We start from the raw sequence: 20,605 nt of genomic DNA on the forward strand, positions 1-20,605 counted from the left end.
AAAAAAAAAAAAAGATGATTACCACCATGCTTTCTGGGATAGCTCTTAAACGGAGGTTAAAGAACCTCAGGTTACTGGGTTAAAGAATTCTATCTTTAAGGTAAAAGGATTAAGAATGAGTAGGAAAAATTAAGTCCAAGTTAAGAACATGGACAAAGGAGCTGGAGAGATGGCTTAGTACTTAATAACACATAAAGCTCTTGCAGAGGACCTGCGTTGGGTTCCCACCACTCACACCAGTCAGCTCACAACTGCCTGTAACTCCAGCTCCAGGAGGTCTCATGGCCACGTTCAGCCTCTGCAGGCACACACAGTCACACCCCACACACAGACCATAACCTCACAGAGATAAACACATATACGTGTTATTTTAAGAGCATGCTAAAAGTCTGACATATATATATCTAAGTTCAAAGTCTACCTCTGCTCTGAAGTTGTAGCCGGGCTCTGCATTTACAAGAGGTGGTCCCATTTCTCTGTATTCATTTCTTGGTCTGCAAAATGATAGAACTAGGAAATCTCACAAGGATTTTGTCAACATTCCACTTGAAGATATGCAGAAAATGCTAACAGGAAAATAATAACTTTTCAGTAGAAGATCTCATGGCATCTCGTCTCAATCCTCACAAACACCGAAGTAGTTTAGGGACACAATTTAATTAATGTACAGGTTTGATCCCAAAGACAACTTTTAAATGACTGCCCCTTTTACATCACACCTGCAGTAGGTTGTTTAGGTAAGAGAATCATTCTCCAGCCATATCGTAAAAGTATCCGCGTTCTAGTTTCTTTTCTTTGTTGCTGTGATAAAACACTCAGACCGAACTTAAATTTATGGCGAAAGGAACCCAGAGGCAGTAGATGAAGCAAAGGGTGAGGAGAAACACAGCTTATTGGCTTCCTTCAGCTGCATTTCTTATATAACCCTGGTCCACCTACAAGCATCACCCACAATGGATGGACCTACAAGCATCACCCAGTGGATGGAGCCCTCCAACATCAACTAGCTGTCAAGAAAATGCCCCACAGCCCAATCTGAGGGTGGGGGACTTCAACTGAGGTGCTCTCTTCCTGAGTATAACAAGTTGGCAAGCAAGACTAGCCATCAAATATTCTTTGTAACTTTTATAATTATCACTCCATGACATGGAGCATTTCTGATGCACTAAAAAACCTCTATTGATCACAATATCCTCCATTTGAGGGGAGTGACAAAGGCAGGTGATGGCAAGTCATCCTGCTGTGTACCTCGCTGAGAAACCTCAAAAAAACTTGCCTCCAAGGGTTGTTTGGACTCCTGATGAGCATATTTGGTTTTCTTTTCTTTTCATCAGCTATGGAGAAGAGCTGTGGCAGATGGCAAGAAACTCTTTCAAAGTCCTGACAGGACCTGATGATTCAATGGCTTTCTCAAGACTCCAGTTGTTGATCAGGTGACCCAGGGAACAGACTGAGGCTCTGAGGTTGCTGTATGGAGAACAGCTTTGAGGACGGGGAAAGTGATGGGAACACGGGGGGGGGGGGGGGAGGGATACTGCAGGGTAGTTCTGTCCTGAATCACATGGGTCCCTCCTGGGTATGGGTACGCCCTAGGAAGTTGGTGTGCACTCCAGAAAGGCAGAGCTAATGTGATCAACTCCAAAAGTCCTCAAGGGAGGACTTCCAGGTGTCTCAGCACTGACCCCACTTTAGTCTCAGAAGTCAGAACCTCTAATGACTGCATAGCCACAGCGGCCTGTTTATAAACACACTGCTCACTGAGATGAACAGCCTGCCGGTGAACATAGATAGCAAGCTTCCCTAAAGCAACAGTGGCTTCTGATTCTGCTGTGGTTTTATTCTGTTTTGTTTTTAATGATTTTTGTCACCTCTGAAAGACTAAGCTTCTATTCTCTAGTTAGATCTGCATTGGTATCATTTAAAACTTACCTGAGACACAGTTCTGTATCTGAGGGAGAAAGCTTTGTATATCTGGGCAGAACCCTGGTCCTCCTATATCTGGAAAAAAAAAAAAAAAAAAAAAAAAAAAAAAAAAAAAAAAAAACACCTCTCTTCATTTGAGAGAGCTTCCTGAAGCTGAGAACCCAAGATCTCAGCCTTAGGATTTTCAAGTAAAGCGCTGTTTGTTGATACAGCTGAGAATGATTTTAGGTGGAGGGTGTAGGATTTACTGCCACTGTGGACAGGGTACACTGGTTTCTCCACTTGAGCTGAAATGTAACAAATCCATCTTTCCATATTACTGAAGCCGAAGGCTGATGTGTGGCTTATGGAATGAGTCTTCTGACAGTGGTTTCCTGGATTCTTGAGTAGACGAAGGTCAAAACAGCCTGTCCATCGTTGGTATGCAAGGGCGGTGCCCAAGCTGGAAAGCACATGCTTGCTTTGTCCCAAAGAACAGCTCCTTTGGAAATACTGCGGTCAGATATTTGGGGTATACAGATAAAGTGAGGAAAACACACACGGGCTAAATGAGGGGGGAGAGGAAGCCTATTCATGAGAGAAAGAAGATAAGGATGTATGTGTTAGGTTTTGGATAGGGGCTACTCATGCGGTAGCTGCTCTCTCTGTCCGGACAGCTGCCTCTGTAATTCCCGATGCTATGGGGAAATGAGAGGCACTCTACCTAGAGAGTCTGTCTGTGAGAACTCTCACTTCCCCAAGGAAGTTTACTGTAAGCAATCAGGGGCTACGGGGAGACCACATCCATAGGATGGATACCAGCCAAAGGGCCAAACTTTCCCTTTCTCATGCTGTCTGAGAATCAGACACAAACCAGATATGAGCACCTACTGTGGGCTATTCATCAACTACATGACATGGGACCTCCTTCCTCTCTCTGAAACCTGCAAGATGGTGCTACTACCACCCCCACCACCATCACCACCACCATCGTCATCACATTGCCTTGTGGGTTTGAAATTCACTTAAAGCTCCTGACAATGCTGCAGTTTTGTGGCATTAATAACTCTTCTGGCAAATCTCTCACCCCAAAGACTATCTGCTCCAATGTCCCTCTTGGCCCCAAACTGATGCTTTTCAGTATTTCTATTCTTCTTTGGCCAATAATAGCTAGATAAATTTTAATGCAAACAAAAATAGGTGACATGGACTAGTTAATTGCTTGTCACCAAAACTTCTGTTCCAGGTGTAAGTTGAGTTAGATGATATGAAATGATGGTAATAACGTGATATGATTATGATAATGGTAATGATGATGGTAATGGTGGTGATGGTGGAGGTGATAATGATAATGATGATTGTGGTGATGGTGGTGGTGATGATGATAGTGATGATGATGATGGTGAGGCTGGTGATGATAAAAATCAACAACCAAAACCACAACCAATATAAGAAATTGATCATAATTACAATGGCCATTTCAGGAGTCCACAAAGTTTTTCCAAGTTCTTCTCCAAAGATAAAGTCACTATAGTTTCTTAATCTTTCCTGATGAGCTTTCAGTAGATGAAGAGTTGCTATTAAAGCAACAGGCCTTATACAAAAACAAAAACAAAAACCAACAAACAAACAAACAAAAAAACCAAGGTGCTTGGAGTGAGAAAATGTTTCAAGTCAGTTTGCCCCCTAAGAACTGTTTAATTCTGGTGCCACTTTTAAGCTCCTCCAAACTTATCTGGCAAACGGAACACAGAAAGTGATGTAAAAACCGATCACTGAGGGGCTGAAGAGATGGCTCAGCAGTTAAGCCAGCATGCTGTGTCTGTAGAGGACCCAAGTTCAGCTCATCACCCACGACTGGCAGTTCTCACCTGCCTGTAACCCCAGATCCAGTATCCAACACCCTCTTCGGGCATCCACAGGCACCTGTTCTCATGGGTACATAGTCACACTGGGGCACACACATAGAGATATGACTAAAAATAAAATTAAACAAACAGATACATATAAATGATAGAGGTTTGTCCTCTATGAAATGCAGCACAGATTTAATGCCAGATTTTGTAAGGAGCGATAGGTTTATGTGGTTTGTTCTCAGAACCAAGACATAAGCCACCAGATGCCCACTTAGCCTTGGCACACACCAGTTGAAGTGATGTTTAAATTTTTTCATCTTTGAGTTAGTGACCTAATCCTTTTCCTCTAAGATCTAAGAAGAGGGAGAAATATTGCATTTTATAAAAATCAGGCATAGAGTAAATTGTTTATGCCTGACATGGACAAGGTGTCTCTATCTTTTATGATCTCAAAACTTAACTTGCTTTGGAAATCTCCATCAAAAATACATATTTTTTAAAAATGTAGCATATTAATTTACTTTAGGGTGACTTTGTGGCGATATATGACTCTATCATACAGCTGAACTGCCTTTGAATCACCAAAGATTAGAGAAGGGCAGTATTCGTTGTTGTGACAGAGTTAATTAATTTTACCTCTTTCCTGTGTGAACATCAGTAGATCCTGGCATTTCAGTTATCCAAAGGCCACAGATCTCTTGGAAAAGGAGAATCCAAAGATGCAGGAAGATGTTCCTTTTCAGTCATCTTTGACTACCACCCTTATCGAATAAATGGCGACATGACATCTTCATTCCCTAGTGGATACATACCGTTTTCCATATTGATTCTTACTCCTTTGATTTATGTATTCAATATTTCTCTCAGAATGAGAACTTATGTGTTGACACAGTTGAGTGGATAATTCAGACTTTTCCCTCATCTCCTTTGCTATGGGACTTTTGAAAGACTGCTTTTTCAGATGTTTTACTGTGTATAAGTGTTTCCCCTGCATGTATGCATGTGAACCACATACATACCTGGAATCTGCAGAAATCAGAAGACAGTGTTAGATCTCCTGAAACAGAAGTTACAGATGCTTGTGAGCCACTGTGTGTGCGCTGGGAATTGAATGACCGTTCTCTTCAAAGGCTCTTCACCACCTTTTGGAAGACTTTCAAGAATCCAAGTCCACACTGGTGATGAATATCATTAAAAGGACAAAGAAATGGCTCCATCCAAAACCAAACATCTAAATAACACCATACGGTAGATTTCTCTTTTGCTGGTAAAATGTTTCCCAGACTTTCTGTTCCAAAATCATCAAGCCACAAGTGCTGTTTAATCCCAACCACAGCTCAGAACAGCTCTGGCCAACTCTAGTCTATGTCTCACCTGTATTTTAAGTGAAATAGTGATCATAAAGAAAGGTCTGGCTCCACAAAACTGCTGAGAGCTCAGACAAGTAATATGTTATTACAAAAGGGTGTGTCCCCTCCCCCATATGGCATAGATTCCAAGAGAATTGCATTTTTTTTTTCATTTTCAAGATCTATGAATTATACTCAGGGGGAAAGAAAGGGTTATGGGATTCCAAAGTAATCTGAAAAATCCATTTCTATGACAGGATAATGAGTGACTGCCCTTTCCCTCCCAGGGCTCTCTTCGTTTTTGGTTCAGGCCCTTGTCTTGTGTCTGACGACTCCAGGGTGTCATCTGGAGACAGCCACCTGCATCTGATTTTTTGCTTAAGAAGTATGAAGGTCGGGTTCAATGAGGGCATCATTGGAGAAATTCCAGTTTGACTTAATGTCCATGGAAAATGAGCACTGTGGAATTGCAATCCTTTTCCCTGCTTATGTGAAACATGCCCCTCCCTTCTGTTCTCAACCTTGTGAGATAGATCAGCTTCTCTTCCCTTCTTTGGAACTGTCACTTACTCCTGACAGTTAGAATGAATGGCTCCTGCCTTTGCAGTCTCTGAAGCATACCAGTGACCTCCTTTCCTGTATCTATCCTTCCTCTATTATTATTGATCTCATAGCTTCCCTTTTCTCCAGCAGACATGCAAAAAGACTTCTGATCCTCCAAACGAATAGGTCACATGGAAGAACCGAGGCATATTATTTTGGTTCTGCTACCTAAATACTTTTATATTCAAGAGATCTAGCCAGATTTCACAGGCAAGCATTGTATTGATGTCTCCTGACTCTATTTTGTACCCATGCTATAATGCAAATCATCAAAGACACTCAAAGTGGAAATTCATGGTTTTGAGGATAGTGCACAGCTCAAATCTCTCTGTACATCTCTGGAAGACAACACAAAGCTTTAATCCCAAAGGAAAGTGATTTATAGCAGCTTATTATAGTTCCGTCCCAGGCTATGACAGAGTGAAGTTCATTTTCCTGCATCTTCTATAGTGAACTTGCCCTATATGTTGAGCAAATTCTTTCCACAAAGTCAACACTTCTTGAATGAAGCAGACTTAAATACAACAAGCAGAATTAGCATGAAGAAAAGGTGTACCATGAAAAATATTTGAGCAGTTTGTCATAACATGAGTTGTAAAGAAACACATACATATGTGTGTGCGCGCACACCCCACACATACTCCCACAGATACACACACAATAAAACCAAACAAGTAACAACAACAACAACAACAACAAAACCACAATATAGGAGGAGAAGCAGAGAAAAGCCTGCCTCCACTCACTTCAGTGTGCATAGAGCAATGACTCCTTTTCTTTCCAGATCTTTCCTCATACTAATGGCTTGTAGCCCTAAAACAAAGCCTCTGTGTAATTGAACCAGGACACCTGTGAGTCCTGTGCGTGGCTGGCCCTCTGATCATCCTCTAAATGTGAGCCCTGAATACATCAGAGCATAAACCTGAAGCTCTATGAGCAACTCCTGCAACTTCTCTAGGCATAGGACACACTGGTCTCCTCTTATAACCAATCAGGTTAGTGGTGTGATTAATGACTTGCCCAGCTTTAATCCTACTCTCAAACTTCCATTTTATTTTGTCCTTTGTTTAAAAGTGCCAAGGTAAATACGTTGGTAGCACAAAGGCTATTTTAAGACTCTATTTCTCAATGGTGTACACCTACACCGCTTTACTAGTGAGGCTGAGGGGTGAAAGTCAAAGAATGAATCTGTTCATTTAAAAAATAATCTGATATAATGCACTGTTTAGAACTACGAAAATATTTTTATTAGGCAGCCATGAGGAAAGACCCATTGGGGAAAAAAAAGAAGCAATATGGTATCACTGGGGGCTGCTTCTACACAGGACAAAGAATATAGCCATATTGTAGAGTCTGCTGAGACCATTGCAAAGTTCCCCAGAAGAGGGTGCTCCCATATCCAGGGCCCTGGGACAGTGCTATGACTTTGAGGGAGATAGGTGTGAACTACCAGGTTCACAACCAGAAAGACATCATCCTCTCTGCTCTCTCCTAGCTTCCCATGCTTCCCAGCTTACTGATCCCTGCCTTCACACCTGTGCAACTGTCAGTACACTACTACACAGAACCAAGAATGCAGGGGCATTTTCAATAGCATCTTGTCTAAAGAAAAATCTAATACCCGGTGACTATGAAAAGGCTCTTTTTCTTTTCTGAAGCCTTACAGAAGAGAAGAAAACCATGATTCCCTTTGTTATTAATTCTTTTGTTACGATGACTTACAGCTATAGAGGGAGAAAAATCCCTTCCCCTTTAAGAAACCAAGGGCATAAAATAATGGTTGCAGCTTCTGTCCAGGGAAGTCACCCAGGAAACAATGAGTTAGGGGCAGTAGTGAATGCACAAGTCACTTTGTGCATATACCCATTGGTGAGGCTGCCAATGTCTGAAGAATGAAAATGAAGTTTCCCCAAAACTAGGCACTGTAGACAGAAGCAGAGACGAACAATGGGCCTTCTAAATGTTTCAGAATGTACTTACAGCTCCTGCAGACTCATAGAGAATGAAAGCAATAGCTACGTCTAAATGATAGTGTAACACAAGATAAAAAACTAATAATTATTCCAAAGCTTTCCTAAATAGTGGCCTCAGAAAATAACCATTATGTATTTTGTGTGTGTGTGTGTGTGTGTGTGTGTGTTTTATATATTTATATATGTATGTGTGGACGTACGCATGTGCTCTGAACTAAAGATCCCTCTTTAGTCACATGTCAGTAAAATAACAAAATATGTGGTCCTCATTCCCAAGTTCATATCTCACTGCATGATTTTATGGCTAACTACAGGCAATAGTGACAGTTTTATCACAGTTCAAAATCAGTCATAAATAACATTAATATATAACATAATCTAAGAAAATATTTTCAAAGCTAAAGTCATATTACAAATAGAGAGTATCTGAATAAGATTACTGAAAACATATCAGATCACCCAAGATTATACAATAAGTACAAGTGTAATTCCAATCAAAATGCTAAAGGGGATTATTTATTTTCTTTATATTGATTTGACCAAAAATATTTCAAAATTTTTCTGAGCGAATAAACCATATAATGTGAAAGAAAAACATTACAAATATGATAAAAACAAAACTAATAGCAATTTGTGTAAGTCAAAGGGCTACAACAATTAACAATTTTCAAACACAATGTTGAAAATTGGCAGACAAAATGAAGGGTTTTTGTTGTTTTCGCTTTTTAGATTTAGGTGTCACAAGACAGTCTTCCTGCTATGTAGCACAGGCTACCCACCAGTCATCTTGCTCCATCCTCCTGAAGGCTGAATTACAAGTATCCTTCACCACACCCAGAAAAACTTGTTCATGTTTCTTACTCATTGTCTTTGTCTTTCTTTCTTTTATAAAATGTTTAATTGGCTGCAAAATAATAGGCTTTGCTATGAGATTTTCATATGCATTTCATTTTATGGGTGTTACATCTCCTCTCCCTCAGTTCCCCATCCTTCTCTGCTGCTCTTCCTTCTCACTCACACTTTGCCCTATTTGCCTCCCCTCATCCTTCATTCAGAGGCTCTTTTTTCCCAGTCGCACGGCCACATTCTAGTTTGTTGGGCATCAGTCACATTTTCTCACATCCACATAAGTGTACTGAACTGCTAGAGGCAAGGATTCCCACATGACAGAGTAAATACAGTGTTTGTCTTTCTGATTTTTCATTATCCAGACTTCTGTTCATGGGCATCTAGACTGATTTGGGGGGAGGTTGTAGAAAGAGCAGAGATAAGCATGGGCATTCAAGTGTCGCTGTAGTCTCTGAAGTCGGCTGTGACATCCTCTTGGAATACACAGGAGTGATACTGTTGTTCTGCTTTTAATGTTCTGAGAAATTTCTGAAGTGATTTCACTAGCTTATGTTCCATAATGTTAAAGCTTTTCAATTGCCCATAACTACACAATTATTTCTTGTCATTTTTTTTTCTTGATGGTGGCCATTTAAATCAGGGTGAGATGAAGTCTTGAAGTAGTTTTAAATTTATATTTCTCTGTTAGCTAGAGTTATTGAAGACTTTGAAAATATTATTAGCCACTTGTATTTCTTCTTTTGAAAGTAAGTTCATACCATTGGTCCATTTACTGACTGTCAGTTTTGTTTCTTTTGTGTTTATTGTTTTACAGTTCTCTCTATATATTTTAGCTATTAATCTCTTGCTTGAAGGGTAGCTGGCAAGATTATTTCCCAACCTGTAGAGTTTCTCTCTATTCTGTTGATAGTTCCTTTTACCATATGGAAGTTTTTAAATTTCATATAGTCTCATTTGCCAATTCTTGCGGGGGTGGGGGGCATTAAAGAAGGAATTAATTGCACTTCCATACCTCAGAGTTCTGAAGATTGAACCCAGAGTGTTCTGCATGTTTGCTAAGAGGTTTACTACTGAGCTAGACCCCACCTCAGAAAGTTCAGAGGGAAATGCAAGTGTGTATAAAATACAGTATCAAGTTCTTAGCAGAGCAATAAATTGTTTCAGAACAGGCAAAAGGAAAACAACAATGCTAATATTAGTCCTTATGCAGATATTTGAATTCCACAGATGTTCAAGAAATAAATATAAACAAGAACACCACTAGTATAAAATATTATAAATATCTTACATATCTTTTGGATCTTGGAGTAAGATCACAAGAATTAAGAGTAAAATCAACATAACTCAACACTGATGGATTTGACTGCCTAAAAGTCAAACTCTTCAATATTAAAGATGCCACAAACATTTTAAAGCAAGTGGAAAATCTACACACACACACACACACACACACACACACACACACAAACTAACAGGATGCATAGACTCTAAAATGCTATTAATACTTCAAGCAATGGAATTCCAATTACATCTATTCTCTTAAATTTGTATGTGTTATAAAAGCTAAATCTTTTATGGAGATTTAAAGTGACTTAATTCCTCTGAAGAAAATAAAATTAAATAGGAAAGAAAAATATAAAGTGACTAAAAGGAAGCAGAGTGTTGTATCTACATCTCTAAAGATATATGTCTCCTAAAATTCTTTAACAGTCCTCTTACATTTCTTCGCCCACATCGTCTCATTGGAAAGAGTTGCTGGCAACCTCCGATTTTAATTTAGTTCCTGGAAATCTGCACTGGACCAGCTGGGGAAATGGACAAGTGTGTTTTAGTGGACATTTGCTCTGTCTTAAGAACCTCTGCCCAAACTGCTCTTATTTAGGTATTGGAAAGTTGCTGCAATGCACACTGGGAGGTTTAGAATTTAACAATCTCAACAATATTTTTTAAAATCTCAAGTTTATTCTCCCCCAAGGAGATGACACATTAAAAACTAAACTTTGGCAGCCTTGGGGCATTTTCTATAACTAGACTCATGTTACTGTCCTGAATGAAATAGATACTTAATTCATATTCCTTCCTAATCCATGACAGCATCCAACTCTTAGAGCACTCCAGCTAGCTGCCAGTCATGGAAATACCACAGACAAGTTAGAAAGGGATATGGGGAGGTGAAGCAGACGCCCAAAATGCCCATCTACCCACTCGCGTGGAGAAGCAGCAAGGAGCATCCCTGAGAAGCAAGTTCTTAGAATGCCATAAAGCCTGAGAGTAAAGACTTCTCAAAATCTCAATTCTTTATCTGAAAAATCGGAATTTGGAAAAAAAAAATCATGAGTTACAATAAAAATTGAGTTTTACCAGAAAGGGCACCAATGACAGTGAGAAGACATGGAATTCTAATGTCTGCCACAGCAGTACCACTGCTGTGAGAAAGCATAATGACAGAAGGAGATTTCTGTGGACCCTGACCTGGTGTCACTAGCATCCTCCATCAGGTTCATGAATCACGGGATAACTGTTCTAACTCTATGTCCAGCTGCTGCGAAAGGGCAAAGCACACAAGTGTTCCTTAAGAAAATCAAGATGTACTATAAATCAGAGATGAGGTATTTACATTTCTCTTCTCTCTGAGGCATGCCAGGAATGATTCTTCCAAAATAATAATGACTGTCATAAAAAGGACAGTCCTCTCTTCCAGAGTAATCACCAACGGCAGGTGATGGTCAAGCCAACTGCTTTATTCAAATATGTACCAGGAGAAAATTCCATCTTCTCCTTCTAGGGTTCTCCTGCAGACTCTCCCCCTCCAGTGTGGGTGACTTCAGAGCCTTTCCCTCTCTGCTCCCTCCCTCTGCATTCTTCTCCCTTCATACTTTAGCAGAATAAACTGTCCTATTGCAATGACATAAAGAGCTTTCCTTGGTCAGAGTCTGGGACATTTAAAGGACAGAACATGTGAAGAAAGCAAAGTCTCCTGGGTTATTTCCTGGGCTGGTGTGTGGGTAGCATCCCTTACCAGCTGTGTTCTGAACTGGGACTGCTGCAACAGATTATCACACTCCAGGTGATACACAACAGTTTAAGGTAGTTTCTCATCACTCAGGAGGCCAGATGTCGGAAATCAAGGCAGTGGTGGTGGAAGATTTTTATAGTGTTTCCACCATGCTTACAGTGTCACTGGACTTTAGTTTGGGGCACTTCTTTTTTCTTTTCTTTTACAGTGTGTGTGTGTGTGTGTGTGTGTGTGTGTGTGTGTACATGCATGTGTATACACATGTATGTATGTATGTATGTATGTATGTATGTATGTATATATATATATATATATATATATATATATATATATATACATATGTATGTATGTGTGTGTGCCACAAAACACATATGGAGATAAAAGAACAACTTCTAGAAGTTGTTGGTTTTTTTTTTTCCTTATAGTATATGAGTCCCAGTGACCAAATTCACATCATCAGGCTTGGTGACAAGAACCTTTACCTGAAGAGCAAACTCATTAGCCCCCTTTGGCATTTTGATCTCTTCCTCCACCTTCATGCCCTATTAAAAGTGAGTATTAAATTTTTCTCATGTTATGAGACTATCACATTTAAGGTTCACCCTAAAGACAGGAAGACCTCAAGATCTGAAGCTTAATCACATCTATCAAAAGCTATTTTAAAAGATCAGATTCACGAGTGTCATGGATAAGAGCTGAAAGATATCTCTTAAGAACCACTGTTTTGCCCACTACACCAACTGTGTGTCCATGAAAAAGTTTATAGCTTTACATCTTAACTCTCTCTTGTATAAAATAAAAATAATAATATCCATTGAATAATAAAGTAAAAGGTAAGTGTATAAAATAATGGTTAGCTGCTGATGTTATCAGTAGTTCCATTATTTCACTATTAAAAATCCTCAAGAGTTTATGGACTACCACATGTAAATCCTGACCCCCCAGTATCTTGTGCTCTAAACTCAGAATGGATGCCCACTTAGGACTGGACTTACTTTTGTAATGCATAGAATACTGTATATTACTAAGAACATCTTTTCTATTTATCTTCTTTGCTTCCTTCACATGTCTTTATTAACATATAGTAATTATACATAATGGGCTTCTTTATGATATATCATACCATTAATGCATGAATACAGTATATTTTCATCATATTCACAAAAATCCTGAATATCATTAACGACACATTTTCTGAGCCCTATTAAATCATAGGGCACAGACTTGATTTCTAAAGGACTGACATGAATACTGGCTTCTCCTTCTTTTCTTCAGAACGGATCTGCTTCTCCAGCAGTCTTTTTTCAAACTTGCTCAAGAAGGAGGAAATGACATAAGATGCTGCTGTCCTGAGGGGATGCTCATCCATAAGCCATCCATACTGACATGTGAGCTGTCACTTTAATTCCTAGCTTGAAAATGGGATGTGGACTTGACAGGGAGACTGGGTGGGATGAGAGGTGACAGAGTGGGAAGATGAGGGTGATCAGAATGTGTCCCATGGATGTGTGAAATAGTCAAAGTATAAATTACTTTAAAAGAATTCTTAGCTTCAAGGGTCACCCTATGAGACTTTACTGAGGCAAGGAGAGGCAAAACCATTTTCTCCCACTGGCTCTTGTTTTTTCTACACTGACACATTGAAATATACAAAAGCACAAACCAAAGACATTATTACGCAGGACCCATACACATCATTAGATTGCTACCACCAGTAGAAGCCAGCAACTGTTAAAAAAAAATGAGCCTGAATTTCCAAGGAATCAAACACTACATATTAAGGACTAGTGTCCACTACAGTGATGCGTGCTGAGGTGACACATATTGAGTAAAACCTCAACACAGCAGAACATCTTGCTCTGGCACTCTCCTGCTTCTGCTCCTGCTTCTCATTCTCGGTCGCAGAAAGAAAATCTGTAACTATTCTCAGTTGTGCTCCTTCCTAGCCCTTCATCTGTATATTTACTTATGGTTCTCCACATCTAGGAGAAAAGCAAAATTTTTCCTGAGTCAATTATAAGATATAAATCTCCAAATTACTCCCTTCTAATTTACAAGTGGTTACATATATTTAGTCAAAACAATCAGCTTACATGGAAAAGCAACCTTTAATAGACTTAAATACATAATTTGATCCCAAACTGTGAAAGATAAATTTAAATGATCTAGTACAAAAACCTACTAGCAATGGTCACAGCTAAACCAATTAAGTAGTATGGGCTGAGTAGAAGCTGTTTAGCTTTTAGTTCTTAAACAAACAAAAAGAAACATAAGAAAACTACTTGGTTTTTTGAAAATTCAAAGTGAAAGCCTTGGGAAGTCTTTGATGGGAAACTAAAAAGAAGATTTAAACACCTTAGATCCAGAGATATGAAGATAAAAGAAAACATAACATTTTTTTTGTTTAGATTCAATTTATTTATTTTTTTTAATCAGGTCTCATTAGGGTTAATGGGTGAATAAATGAGTTCAAGAGTGTAGTGTGTCCTGATTGTATATAAAATACAAGTGGCAAGAAAAGCCATTCACCAAATGTTACAGTTTGGATCCCCTATATTTTCTGCAGAAAAGGACCACTCCCTCCAACACTATAACTACACTATTTGTTGAACCGTCCCAAAGCCAGAAACTGGCTTATTGATGAATAGGGACATGGGAGATCAAACAAATGGTTTTGTATTTTCTTCAGAGGAGAAAAACATTCCTAAACTCAAATATGCCAGTTATGGAGAGTGAAGTCTAAGCTGGAAGCAGAGCAGGCTGTGGCATCATGAAATACAAGAGTACTGGACTGACTGCCAATAAAGTCACAGCCAGAAGTGGGCTCCCCATGGCTGATCTGATCTGTATGAGGCAGAACCTTGAGATATGTTCCCTTCATGAAAGTTATTCTAGCTCTGCTGTCCAGTTGTCCAGTACTAACCATCTAGAAAATAAAGTAAGAAATTAGATGCCATTACAACCATCTGCATTTTACACCATCTTCACTGTGGAGTCTTTTGTGACAATTCCCTCACTGCAATAATAATATGTATAGTATATAGACAATTGTTCCTTGATGCTGGTGGAGAATAACTGTAAGTGACTTGATATTAGACAATGTCCTCACTAAAGGGTAAAGCATATGAAACCCTTTACCACCAAAGATTTAAAGCTTTCCAGAGCTTAGTAAAATCTCTAAATAAAACATATAAACCCCAGGCTACTTGACAACTCCCTGTTGGAAACCTGAGGTCAGTTTGCATCTTTGTTTGCACTGGGCATGTGCCTTTCAGTTTCAAGGACTTTCTGAAAGAAAAGAGTGACACAAAATGCAACATGGATAAGGAATGGAAATAGCTTCAGACACTGCCCTTTGAACAAGCAAGCTGGGGAGGTGCCAGGCCCTGATACTTAGTGGGTCTTTGATGTAAGTCTTCTGAACATGATCCATGTACTGCTATATTTCCCCAGTGTCCCTGGTAAGCTTCAAAGTTAATCACTGGTTAATCCCAGTACTTCTACAATGGTTTTCTACCATTAGGGGGGGGGGGAAGGGAGGGAGAGCGAGGGAGAGAGAGGGAAGGAGAGGGAAGGAGAGGGAGGGACAGACAAGGAGAGAGGGACTGAATAAGAGTGCCCATTGGGCTTTAAAACAACATATTGTCCCTTACTTATTTGGTTTGAGAATCAAAGGGAAGTAATAAGTTAAAATGCTTGGGATTGTGGTGAGAAATTCTGACTCCAGTAAACTTTTTATGTATAACTCATTTAACTCTGGAACATCTGCAGGACAGCTGTTGCCCACAGTAATCTTTCATTACACACCACCTCAGAATGAGAAACAGACACCCTTGGAAGTATAGTATGCATGTGCATGTGTAATTTGTAGGAAATCTAATTGATGAAGCTTAAGTAGGAACAATGGCCAATGACTTGAACCCATTAAAGCAATATGATTATGAATATTCACCAGGGATATATTGGGAAAATGTTGAATTAATGACTCAGAAGATAATTTTTGTCATATAGTCTTGGAAATAAAAATTCTTCAAAGACTGACAAAATAAATGATACAATCCGATATGCAGCGGAGTTGGAGAAGCATGAACTCTGTGGAGAATCAGAGTGATTGTTCTGCTCCCAGTGATGTGGATTTCAGCGTCTGCTTCTCCTTGCTCTTGTCCTTTTTCTGGCAGAGATTTACCTCTTAAAACAGAACGTTTTCACCAGCATGTTTCAAATATATTATTTCAATATATGCCTATGCTTTTAGGAAAATCAAAACCATTCTTTATCTTCTGTGGACATTTTCTTTTCTTTTTTTTTTTTTTTTTAGTCTATTAATTGATGTTTTATCACATGATAAATAAATTGAAAGAGAACACAAATATCTGTACAAATTCATTCTTAACAAAAATACAGCAGAAACACTATAACCTATACAGCCAACTACATTCCTCTTTTCTATAACTGATCCCATGGCCTTAGCTGGTATTCATAACTACCTTCATCTCCTCTCTGTAATTCCCTCATCCTTGTCAAGAACCTCTTCAGGTCTTTACTCTTTTCTCACAGCAGTGACCCTTTACTCCTGACAAGTCTGTGCCCTTTGTCATCCCACCTGGATTAGGCTGTTGTTTCCATTGACTTTAATCGCAGAACATGGTAGCACCAAGAGATGCTCTAAAGGATATCCTGCACTCCAGATATAATATTTCTTACCTCCATTATGGCATAGCATACTAATTTCCCTATTGTAATTTGGATCAATCACCCCTCCTTATACTGTTATTTCTTTCAAAGCTCACTGGGGAACATGAGCTTCCAGTTCAATAAAATATTTATTATGGCTCCTATCAGGAGCACTCCCCACTCAGAAAACAATACTTCCTAACCAACAGAATTTGAGGTTTCAAAAATAGGATGCAAAGATTTTCCTAGCACTTTTGTAAGTCTATGGCTNGTAGTTTTGGTAAAAAACATTATATACAGGAAAGGTAAATCTATAAACAGAATAAATATTTACTTTTTGTCCTTTTCATGGGGAAAGTGGTTCAATGTAGTCAACCTACCATCAGGTCACTGGCTGATCACCATNGGAAAGAAGCCATATTTAGGGCTGAGTGTTTATGTCTACTGTTGNTANATTGGGCACTCAGCATAAGCTATAACCAAGTGATCCTTGGTCAATGGTCATTGACTCTGTTGAGCATACCCCTAGGCATTCCCCAATCTCTGACACTGTAGCCACTTTGTTCATGGGCCCACGGACAATGACAGAAATGACTNGGGAAAGAGACCTACTATCTGCATAACAGTTCATTCTACTTACTTGATGATTAAATTCCTTCTCAGCTAAAGTTATATTTAGATGAGAATTTGCATGGGACAAAAGTACCTTCACATTTTTCACCNATTTGAAGAAATGTAATGACATATTTCTTTCCCAGACGCTGTGGACATTTTCTATGAGTTGTTTTATATTTTATGATAATAGAATCTCACAGATCAATAAATGTGAGTGATACCAAATCAGACAGTTCCTTTGTTTAAAACTTTTCAGAGCCTTTAATTTACCAGTGTATACTCTGATTCTAGATGGATTCTGTTTTCTCTGGTTGGGTCTTCCACAAGATTGTTTTGTTTTGTTTTGTTTTTAATTAATTAAATGGAATTACCCTATGTGTATTCTTTTTCCATACTGTTGGCATTTAGTCTAGGCTCCACCCCACTGTTACCTGGCAACAGCCAGGTGTGCCTGACTCACTATAAAATGTGCGGCTGGACCCCTCCTCACTCTCTTGTTCCAGCTCCTTACCCCCTCACTCCCCATTCTCCATGTGCTCATGGCTGGCCTCCTCTTCTCTTCTCTTCTCTTCTCTTCTCTTCTCTTCTCTTCTCTTCTCTTCTCTTCTCTTCTCTTCTCTTTTCTCTTCTCTTCCCCTCCCCCTTCCCTCCCCTCCCCTCCCCTCCCCTCCCCCCTTTCTCTCTCTCTCTGCCTTTCTCTTAACTCCCCTCCCTATTCCTGGAATAAACTCTATTCTAGACTACACCATCCTGTGACTGGTACCTCAGAGAGGGAAGGGATGCCTCAGCATGGGCCCACGGAGGCATCCCCTTGCCCTACACCTTACCACACCTCCACCAAACATATCTCTGGTCTCTTTCTTTTCATAAACCACAACACATACCACTTAAAATATTTGACAGATTTGAGGCAGCCACAGTAGTAATAGGTTGACATGTCATAGTGACTTTCACAAAGCATCTTTTCTCTTCAATCTACAGGACATTTTTGACAAGATGAGGAGAAAAAAATTAATTCTCTTTTGAGGAATCAATATATTAATACCCAAGTTATTGCTGCCAATTGGAAACCTTTTGTCATCTTATTTATGTAAGTATGGTTTTGAAATTATTATTTTACTCAACTTTTATCAAATTACTACCACTTGGTGTTATTAAAAAGTCTGAAAACATCTTTATTATCAGCTGTGTCACAAGGGTCAGGTCATTTCTAGGCAATGTCACCAAAATGAAAAGGAAAGACGGGAATCTTCTACTACATACCGAGACTATGAGTCAGTCAGCTATGAGGTACTGTGAGCTTAATGAGGCAGAGTAGAAATGAAACAAAGGGCAGACAGGAACTTTCAGCTGGAAAGAAACAGTCCTCCATTGAAAGTTTTAAGCTTTTATTTGGCAGGGTGAAGTTACACATGTGAGAGGGTAGCCGGGTCTGTTACTGTTAGCAAGGCATAGGTTTGAAGGTAAGGTCTTGAATGGCTAAAGAAACAAAAAAGCTGAGGAAAATGTAGTAAAATAAATGGAGAGCAGAGACTACACTCAGGTGGGAAAATGAAAAAAAGTAAAAACAACCTAGAAGTTCTAAAGACCTATAAAAGGATTATTCTCTATCTGGAGAACATGCCTCAGGCATATATAACATTATGGCCTTGCAGGCTGCTGTCCCATACCCAATATTCCTTATGTGACCTAATAAATGTGCCCAAAGAGAGTATTTGAAGCTACACAGAAAATACTGACTCCCAGACATATGTCAATGCCAGTCCCCAGCAGGCCAACCCTAAGGCAAAATATTCTGGAACACCTGGTTGGCCAGCAGACATTCTTTGACGGCAGCAGCTTGGGACCCAACAGGCATTCATTCCAACCTCTCTGGTAGTTTCACACAGTAAAGAAGCCATCAAATAATATTGGCTTCATATTTTGAAGCATTGGTTTTGATCCACCTAAAGGAAATGTTTGAGGGGAGAGATGGATGAGAAGAGTGAGTGGGGATAATGTGTTTCACAGCTTAACATCAAATGTCACTGGAAAAATAGCCAGAAAGCAATTCAGAGTAAAAGTATTTGCCTTCTGGCTAAGTATGCAGTACCTTTTTTTATTGCAAAATGGAAATAAACAGTCCAGCTCATTTATACCATAAAAGGGCAATCCACAAATAACCCAAATCCCAAAATAAAGGCATTGCCCAACATACTAAGACATGATTCAGAAGGTCTCGACTTCAGAGTTTCCTCAGTGGCCATGACAATGGATGGGCAGGAGTTCTGATTAAGTTAAAAGTTGCAAGTAGTCCAGAGCCAACACCAGAGAAGAACATTTACAACCAACACACTGTTCTCCCTGAGCATTGTTTATTTGGCCATTGTCATCCAATTCTCACAGTGCTTAGATACTAAAATCTACATCCAGACCTGATGCCTTGACAAAACATATATACACACATATGTACATATATACACACATTCATAATAACAACATTCAAACTAAAATTAAGTGAAAAGCACCTCTATGAACATGTTCTATTCAATGCACAATAGTTTACCAAAGGGAAAAATAAATCCAAGTGAGCAACACTTACAATAAGCAGATGCCGTGTTGGCAGAGAAAAGGAAGAGATGATAAGGGTGTCTATCTATCCACTGATTCACTAGTACATTGAGCACTTACTACACCAGGCACTACGAATAAAGAAGGGAAGAAAAATACCACCTAGAACTAGAAAGAATGCAACAGGCTCATCACTGTAGACGCCTCTGTGAAAACTGAGGTATTTGCATTAATACATTTGAAATTTTTTAAAGCCTCATATCAGAGGCTTCTCAGCCATTTTGTACCACTTAATCCTAAAATGTAGATGAGGAACTCAACCATAGGAAAACACAAAGTCAGAAAGGTTGTGTTTGGTTAAAGCCTTCTCCTAGAAAAGGTGAGAATAACGAACAAGAGTTAAGTGACTAATTGCACCACTGAATAAACTAAAGGTAATTGACCAGAAGTGTTTCCATGGTTACCTAGCCTCCAAACACCTACATCCCTATATCCCACACCCGACAAGTAGTCTCTCTTTAAAACAAGTCAAAGTGAGCAGAAAATGCCATCACCCACTGGAAACATGTGTTCAACCCTTGACTTTTCAAATTCAAAGTATAAGAAGTATGTGTGCCTCATAGGTACAACCACCGCTATTAAAATATCAGAAGGGTGTAAGTATGTGCGGCCCACTGAGTAAGAGCTAACTGTGCTCAGGTGTTCTTCTGGCATAAATCTCCATGGGTGATGAGGATAGCTCAATAATAATCACAGAAAGCAAATGAACAAGGGAATTGACCTTCCTACAAGTTCACAGAGCACTCAACTGAGCCACAGGATGGAGAGAGGCCTTAGATCATGTGCCCAGGGAAGGCCTGTGAGTAATGGTCAGTTGAACTGAGAAATGAGACTCCCAGGATAGGGAGATCTGAGGCACAGGATTTCAGCCAGGAAGAGAGTAGCAGTAAGGTCAGAGGCTCTGGGTGGGAGCACATAGGTTATGTATGCAGAAAGGAAGCAGTCCTGGCCAGAGGAGATCGGGAACCACCTGGAGTTAAAAAGCAAAACAAAGGGATGGAGGACAAAATTGGATTTTAGGGCTAATCATTCGAGAATCCAGTGAAAGATTTTAGTTAAGAAAATAAAAGAACCTCTGGTGGAATCACCATGCCTGACCTTAAACTGTACTACAGAGCAATTGTGATAAAAACTGCATGGTACTGGCACAGTGACAGA

General features: G+C 39.5%; 1 long non-coding RNA gene across 1 annotated transcript in view; it reads left to right on the forward strand.

The window, feature by feature from the left end:
* LOC110319088 overlaps positions 1–20,605 on the forward strand; it is a 74,787-nt gene that overhangs the window by 48,460 nt on the left and 5,722 nt on the right. Inside the window, exons 4-5 of the long non-coding RNA XR_002380391.1 lie at positions 17,819–17,927; positions 18,237–18,300. This is a non-coding gene — a long non-coding RNA (uncharacterized LOC110319088). The remainder of the gene's footprint in view (positions 1–17,818; positions 17,928–18,236; positions 18,301–20,605) is intronic.

Source organism: Mus pahari, chromosome 3 (assembly GCF_900095145.1).
Source record: "Mus pahari chromosome 3, PAHARI_EIJ_v1.1, whole genome shotgun sequence".
Taxonomy (NCBI): domain Eukaryota; kingdom Metazoa; phylum Chordata; class Mammalia; order Rodentia; family Muridae; genus Mus; species Mus pahari.